Raw genomic sequence first — 8147 nt, 5'->3', positions numbered from 1 at the left:
TAAATCTGTTACTACATTTAGAAACTTCACTTCATTTATCCAAGTCATAGCTTTAAAGGATGTTCAGAAGCGAGTACTTTTTACGCGTCTTCCAAGGTTGTTTTTTAGGAATCAGACGGAGGCTGAAAGCGGTCACAGCTAATGCGCTTCTATAGGCAGAAGGGTTGCAGTGCAGTCTACACACTGGAACTTTATAACAGCTCTCTAATTTGTATCAGGAGAACGAACTCTTGCCAAGGACTGACTGCTTTCCCTGAGGAGGATTCCACACACATTTCTTTGATGGCAATATTGTCTCGAATGTCCTTATCTCTAACCAGTGCTTCTTGCCCCCCTTGCCGGTACAACTCATTCCACAGCTTAGCACTAAAGTGAACTGGGAAATGATACCTTTTTTTCTTTAAAAAGCCAAAATAGCAGTCTTTTTTCAGTGGCATCACTTATCCTCAAAGTACACAGAGAATGAGATCATGTTAGCTTCAATAATTTATCTCTGCCATATTATTTAAAAATACAGTATTTTCAAATGATGGAAGCACACATTAGATTCCTGTTTTTAGGTAAAATTGTGTTATTTTTAGATGAAGTCGTATTTCCATTTCCATATATTTGAGGTAGACATTCAGGAATATTTTCTAACAAAATGTAGTCAATCCCGTTGAAAACAGATTCGGATCATTTTCTTATTTAATTACTCTTCTTTTAATTGAAACGTTAGGTGTAGTTACGCAGACCAAATAATGACGATGGACCTAGGAAGCGAAGCGTTCTGAATACCAACACCGTTATTGTAGCGGAAATCACTACAGCAGCGGACATCCTAAGTCACAGCTCGAGCCACTGATGGAACACCTGCTGGGAAGGCAGGGCCAACCCAGGGGCGCACAGGTGCATGCAATGTTCCTGAGTGAGCAGCAGGGGTGGAGCCAGGATCCACCCCTTCCCAGACCTCATTTAAGGGTTGGCAGTGCAGGCTAACCCTCTCTTAGGGATGTTTTCTTTATTTTTGTGTTTGCTGCTGTTGTGTCTGAGGGAATCCTCACTTGCGGCACCCTGTGATCTTGCTGCTTTGTTGTCATTGCTGCGTTTTCCATCGTGTTACACTTAAATTATTTTCTTGCTGTCTGCTGGCCATTTGCAGCCGATGTGGAAATTCTTCTGGCTTATTGTGTACTTTAATGATGCTTCACTTTGTGAAGAAGCTGCAACTTAAAATAAAACCTGTTCTTAATTTATGCAGTTGTTTTGGGGATATTGATTGATGCTCGGCTGAACGTGAGCCAGCGATGTGCCCACGTGGCCAAGAAGTCCAATGGCATCCTGGCTTGCATCAGAAACAGTGTTGCCAGCAGGAACAGGGGAGTGACTGTCCCCCTGTACTCAGCTCTGGTGAGGCTGCACCTCCATTACTGTGTCCCATTTTGGGCCCCTCACTGCAAGGAAGACATTGAGGCCCTGGAGCGGGTTCAAAGAAGGGCGACAAGGCTGATGAGGGGTCTGGAGCACAGGCTTTATGAGGTGCAGTTGAAGGAGCTGGGACTGTTCAGTCTAGAGAAGAGGAGGCTCAGGGGAGACCTTATTGCTCTCCATAACTACCTGAAGGGAGGTTGTAGTGAGCTGGGGATCGGCCTCTTCTCTCGCGTTACTGGTGATAGGTCTACAGGGAATGGCTTCAAGCTGCACCAGGGTAGGTTCAGGCTGGATTTTAGGAAATACTACTTTTCTGAACGAGTATTCAGGCACTGGAATGGGCGGCCCAGGGAGGTGGTGGAATCACCGACCCTGGAGGTGTTCAAGAAACGTTTGGATTTTGTGCTGAGGGATATAGTTTAGTGAGAACTATTGGTGATAGGTGGATAGTTGGACTGGATGATTTTGTAGGTCTTTGCCAACCTTGGTGTTTCTGTGATTCTGTGAAGTTCTCTGTAACGATTATCCTTTTTTTTTTTGGCATGAAGATTATGTGTGTAGAGCTCATTGCGTTGGATTTTGTTGGATATTTATCATGTCTTTAGGTAATTATACCTAAACTCAATGGAAAGGTGGGGTAGTGAAAGGTCTCAGTTGCATGGAACAAATTGTATTTTCCTAGCTTAAAAAAATGAACACCTGCTTCTTTTCTGTGAAAGTGCGTGAACTATATAAACAACAACAAAGAAAACCAACGAAGAAAAAACATCCAGCAATGATTTGCATGTTGATCACCTTGGGTAAGTGTGCACTAATTTATTTTTTTGTTTGTTTTTACTTCCGTAGTCCTTACAGTAATAGAATTCCCAAGTGTAAATTGAGTCTCTGATTGCGATATATTTTTCCATATTTGATTTAATCTTGGCAAGAAGTGTTGCAATGTCAGCCTGCTTTCCATTGATTTTGTTATTTTATTTCCTCATCCTATCTGAAACACTGATGTGAGAAAAAACAGGAATGGCAAGTGGGTGGCTACGAATTGAGAGTTTTGGTTTGCGATCTGCTGATCTGTAGGACTGGACTGAAGTAGTAAATCCTTTAAATGATCTCTTAATATTACAGATAATAAAAAGTCCTACCCTACCATTTGGAATACATCTCAGGACACGCTCTCAAGTGTGATCTTGGCAGGGAACTTGATGATCCTTGAGGTCCCTTGCACCCATCGCCGAGGGTCCCCAGAGTCCCTCAGCAATTCTGAGTTTTTCAAAATGAAAGCTTTTGTCTTTGTTCAGTAGGAATGGTTCTTATTTTATCCCAGTTAGTTTTTTCCATAAATTGCTGAACATATAGACTGGAAGACGTAATAACTTTCTAGGTTTTATAATTTTTTTTTGTTTTACATTAAGTATAATTATTTTTTTCCTTTGATTTTGTTTTCATTTTTATAATACACGTGGAACACTTTTTGTCAGTAAGAATATTTGAGATAAACAGTTTCTTGCCTATAGAGCTAACTAGTTTTAATTCCAAATAATCAGAAGGTACTGTCTTAGTTGCAGCTGGGAAGGAATTTCTTTTTTTCAGAGTGTCCAGTATGAGGCCACGTTTTGGTTCTAGAAGAAAAACAATGTTGGTAACATGTTAATGTTTATAGTTGCTGCTGTCCAGTGTTGTTCTGAGCCAATACCATTTTCAGCAAAGGATCCATGCATCTGGGAGTGAATGGATTAGCTGACTTAAAGTAGCCAAAGGGTATTCCATAGCACGTGACATCGCATGGAAAGAATTTTGAAGGGGATAGGAGTTCATTTTGCTCTCTTTCATTTATTGCGGAGCTAGCTGAGCATCAGTTGGGTGGTGGTGGTGGTGGTGGTGGTGGTGGTGAGCAATTACTTGCATATCACTTGCTATGTATGTTCATATGTATACGTTTCTGTATATGTGTGTGATATATATTCGTAATTATTAATCTTTTCTCTATCTCAATCTCAGTACAAAGTTTTATCTCTACCCATGTGTAGTGGAAATGCTAAGTAAGGGCCTGAGCCAGTGATTGGCAAGGCCAATCCAGGGGAGCTCAGGTGCATGCAATGTTTCTGAGTGAGCAGAAGGGGTGGAGCCAGGATCCACCCCTTCCCAGACCTCATTTAAGGGTTGGCAGTGGAGGTGTGGGCATCTCTTGCTGGAGATCCCTGCCTACCTGAGGCTATTTGAAGGTAAGCAGCTCTTTCCCTTTATTTCTGCATCTGTGGCTTTTTCATCTGGGCTCATCCTCATTTGCTGCAGCCAAAGACTTGTCACTCTGCTATCGTTGCAGTACTTTCCATCCTGTAATAGCATTACACCATGTTTTTTTTTTACCGTTTCTCTTTACTTTTCTCTTTACTTTTCTCTTTACTTTTCTCTTTACTTTTCTCTTATCACTTTTCTCTTTACTTTTCTCTTTACTTTTCTCTTTTCTTTTTACTGTTTTTTTGCAGTTCTCTCCCCCATTTCTCTGGGAAGGTGGGGGACAGAGTGCTTAGCCACCAGTGGGGTTAAATCACATGCCTCGCAGTATTTGCAGAAGGGTATTTTTTTCAGTGGTCCTAGAAGCAACTCTTAAAAACAGGGAATACTGAGTGTGGAAAAGTTGGTGAATCTACCAGGTGATTACACTGATGCTGTTTAGTTACCATCACAGCAAAGGCACTTTCAGCATGATGGCTGTGCAGAAAATGTACCTTTAGAGAAAGCATGTCTGCACAGAACTGTCACAGTATCTAAAATTTTTTTCTTTAAAGACAGCAGGTTTATTTTGGAAAGTCTCCTTTAGTTGTTTGCAACTAAAATGACAGAAGAACCTTTTGGGTTTCTCTGGTCTGTAACAGTTGGATCAGGTGGCATGAAGCATCATCAGAATGCAAAGATGGCTTCTCTTGAGATTTTTGCGTGTTTGAACTTGGTTGTAAGGAAGGAGAGTCTCATATTTTGTTACAAGGAACAGTTATTAATGTAGCAATAATGATTAATTAAACACAGGTACTTTAAAGGCGTAAATGTTAAGAACGGTTTCCTATGTAAGGTACAGGCAAGGAAACACCCAAGAAATGACAGCGGGGTATTTTAAAAGTGCATTATATATGAAGCTTGATCATGTGACGCTGGAGAAACTTGAACTCAGAAGCTCAGGAAAAGGAGTCTGAATCTGTTAATGTTTAGCCTAATGGTAGTTGGAACATCTGAACACGTGGAGAAAAGCAGGTAGGGAAACAAAGACGGAAAGTAGTGGTAAATCCCAGCTTTTCAGCCGTGCAGAAATACAGGGACAGAAATCAAAATACTCCTTGCAATCTTGAAATAATACTCTGCAATCCTAATATAACTTCATGTTGACAACCCAAGTTGAGTTATTCAAACTTACTTTTCTTAAGTAGAAAAAAATGGAACCACCACCCATAGGAAAACATCTCTGACAGATGTATTACCACAGTAGTACAAAGTTGAATATGGCAGAAGGGTGATACTAGAACTTCAATCATCATGTAAGCATGAGAAAGCATGACAGTTAGCATTTTTTGACAAGTCAATTTAGTGTATTTGTATGCAAAAAATCTTCTTGACAAACGCTGTATTGAGTTCCTTTTGTAACCCAGATTTTACAAAGCAAACATGTCCAAACTAACAGTAGAACAGCTATAGCTCAACAGTAGAATATAACAGTATTCATCATTTTTATTAATATCAAGTAAGACCCCTTTTTTTAAAATAAATTGAGCAAATTAATGTTATCATTATTGATGATATACAAAACAGTAACAATCCCTGTTCTTTTAAACATTGCCTGACTCGGCACAGATTTATGGAATTGTTAGGAGTTGAAAGGGGACCCTTAGAGGCCGCCTCACCCCACTACCCCCCCAACAACAGGGACACTGATAGCTACCCTCTTCAACATCTTATCATCTGTTTTCTCCAGAACAAAGCACAGAGACGAAGTTTAAGGTATGCAGTGGCTTTGTCATTCACAAAAAAGTAGAAAACAATCATTGGAAATCGTTGTGACCAAAGTTACGACTTCTCGCATTCACTTCATTTGCCGATTGATGCAGTTTCCTGCCCTCGCTGTTTCTATTCCATGCTTTAAGGGTTTATGCTTTAGGAGTTGAGTCTGTGGAGGGAGAGCAAGCTGTGACAGCTACAAGACTTCTGACACTGGTTTTAGGAGGAAGACTAGTCACAAGCCCAATAGGTTGAAGTACTTAAGACATCTGTGTTCAGTAGCAGATTCTGGAAATAATAGCGAATAAAATTACAATTGAGAAAGGACCTACAGAGCTAAGCATAGAAGGAAGGCTCTCTTCCTTCTATGAAGGAGTAGACAAGGAGTAGACAAGAACTCTCTTGTGCAGCACAAATTCATCACCTACCTCTTGATCTTTAAGGGGATGTAACAGGGAGAACACATCTGTCTCACGTGGTTGCCTACCTAAGTGCTAAGCACCACAAGTCCTCTTTCACATAGCACAGAAAAACAAGCCCCTGAAAAGACTGTCATACATATCATTTTCCCCAAGAAGGGATTCTGAAGTTAACTGATCTCTCAACCTTGAAATCCAATACTTATTCAGCAGCAAATGAAGCCATTCAGAGTTTCAGCCAGTTGAAATGGCAGTCTCCCCAAGTAACCCCATAGCTTTCTCCCTGTCCTGCAACCAGCCAGTGCAGGGGGAGGTGAGAAAGTAACACCTGCTGTACTGGGCTCTGCTTTTTCCTTTACCTAGCTTCCTGAGGTTCTTCAAGCTTGGCATCAAGTTCCTTTTAAATAGCAGCTTCACCGTCTGGCAGTTCAACTGTTATTTTATGTGCTGCAGGCTATTGCAGGAGAATGAGGAGCACTTGTGAAATTAGAAAATAGTAGCATGAAATGTCCAAGGTGACTGAACTGGAGTAGTGGTCTCACGCAGTCGAAATAGAAAAGGAAGTATTGCTTTTCATGTGCCACTTCTGTAGTAAAATAAGCATAGGGTGGCTGAAGTTGCAGCTCTTAGGTAAAAGCCACATATAAATAAGACTGCAGAAGAGGCTGCCACCAAAACTGCTAGCAAGGCAAAGAGTACTTACTTAGAACTCGCAGAGCGGCAAGATGCTTGCTAACTGCATGCACTTGGTCTTGGGTATTTCTAGTCTTAGGGGTGTAGGACTTGCTTCCCCTTGAGCAGAAACGATAAAAGAACAGCAAACAGTCTTGTGAGCAATGCGGTTCTGAGCACTTGTCTGAAAGAGAGGAACTGGAGCATTAACTCAGCTACTTGCCTTCTTATTGTCTGAGTTTAAGGGTGCTTTGCATGCATGAATTTTAAAATAATTTACTTTCAGAAGGTGAAAGGCAATTTCCTTCTCTTTACCAGCCCATGGTAAGACATGTATTTTACCTGAGTATAAGACTTTTTGCTAGTTTTCCAGTAACTCAATTTTTCTTAAACTTTTAAGCTTATTGATAGATGTCTTACTTCCAGAAATACTGGGAAGCTTACTGGTAATCCCGTGAAAAACTAAATTAGATACAATTACAGCAAAGAAACTTAATTTTCACTGCTTTCAGAGGTGTTTGTACCAGTCCACTAAGACACCTACAGATTAATATTTTCACAGAACGCTTACAAGAAGGTCAGGTGTTTCGGAAGCATTTCTATTTTGTATTTATCTGTTACTCTGATTTAGTGGTGCTTTGAGTGTTGGGTTTCAAATAAGAAAAGCAGTAGAGTAGTCAACTTACTCTGATTTTCAAGCACTACTTCAAGTTCTGCTGTCTGAGACACGCGGGCTTTCCCAGGCAAGAAGACGCAAGCTGCTGGTAAGCCACCACTGGTTTTGGGATACGCTGAAGCAGAGCCCTTGCCTCCCAAGATCCCTTTTTCAGAGGTAAGGTACCCATAGCCAGGCGCTTTCCTGTTAAACTACGATTTAAGCAGAAACTTTCGTGAACATTCAGTTTTCCGAAGCCTACCTTACCGAGTCTATTGACAGCAGCTGTAACAGAGGCTTAAGCTCTCATACTCACAAAGGGAGCTTTTGAGAAATTAATTGCATGTGCGAAGTTTCGGTATCTTAGACTACACAAGCGGATCAAGACCGCGTTTTACAAACAAAAGAGAGCCATTGACTGCTAGCATGACGCAGCAACTTAGATAACTGCACAGCTCAAACCTAAAAATACAACTAGATTTGAGCTGTTAAACTTAAAAAAAGCTACTGTTGATCTGGTCTTCAGTTTACTTGTGTGAATTTTAACTAAGTAACGTGCCTGGTCCTAGCAAGTTGTGCCAATTACTGCAGCAGAACTCCCAGAGCACTGAACATCTCCTGTGGAAACGGCGTAAGTACCTATCTTCTTTTTCCTAATGACCTACATTAAGTTAGGTCGTACATCTTGTTGCAAACTATCCACAGCAAACGGGATAGATTCCTACACACGAATTGAAGGAACATTTCACATTTAGCTGCCCAAAGATTCTCCAACAGCAATCTATATGTGCCTCCTAGAACTATGGAAATAACTCCATGTGGCAACACATAGAAAAACATCTTTCAAGGTGCTACTTTTGCTCAGAAAGCAGCCAAACTCAGCTCCTCCCAGCCCAGCCTCCTCCCATCTAGTCAAGGAGCACCATCACCACCCAGAAGCCGCCACCACTGCCCAGGAGCCTCCACCAGGACTCAGGTATCCATCCTCCCACCGGGGGCGGCCCCCG

The 8147-nt window shown here is 41.3% G+C and overlaps 1 long non-coding RNA gene across 2 annotated transcripts; it reads right to left on the bottom strand.

Moving 5' to 3' along the window:
* Positions 1-3872: 3872 nt before the first annotated feature.
* On the bottom strand, positions 3873-8118 carry LOC104910669. Of its 2 annotated transcripts, none has more exons than XR_793320.3 (3): positions 7172-8118; positions 6517-6669; positions 3873-6399 (listed from the first exon to the last, which is right to left on the bottom strand). It is a non-coding gene; the product is annotated as an uncharacterized LOC104910669 (long non-coding RNA). The 2 variants fall into 2 exon arrangements; XR_793319.3 differs by having other exon boundaries at positions 3875-6399; positions 6517-6605; positions 7172-8106.
* Between the last annotated feature and the right edge of the window lie 29 nt (positions 8119-8147).

This window comes from Meleagris gallopavo, chromosome 4 (assembly GCF_000146605.3).
Source record: "Meleagris gallopavo isolate NT-WF06-2002-E0010 breed Aviagen turkey brand Nicholas breeding stock chromosome 4, Turkey_5.1, whole genome shotgun sequence".
NCBI classification, from domain to species: domain Eukaryota; kingdom Metazoa; phylum Chordata; class Aves; order Galliformes; family Phasianidae; genus Meleagris; species Meleagris gallopavo.
Note: the sequence above shows the minus strand (reverse complement) of the source record. Positions and strands in the feature narration are given on the sequence as shown.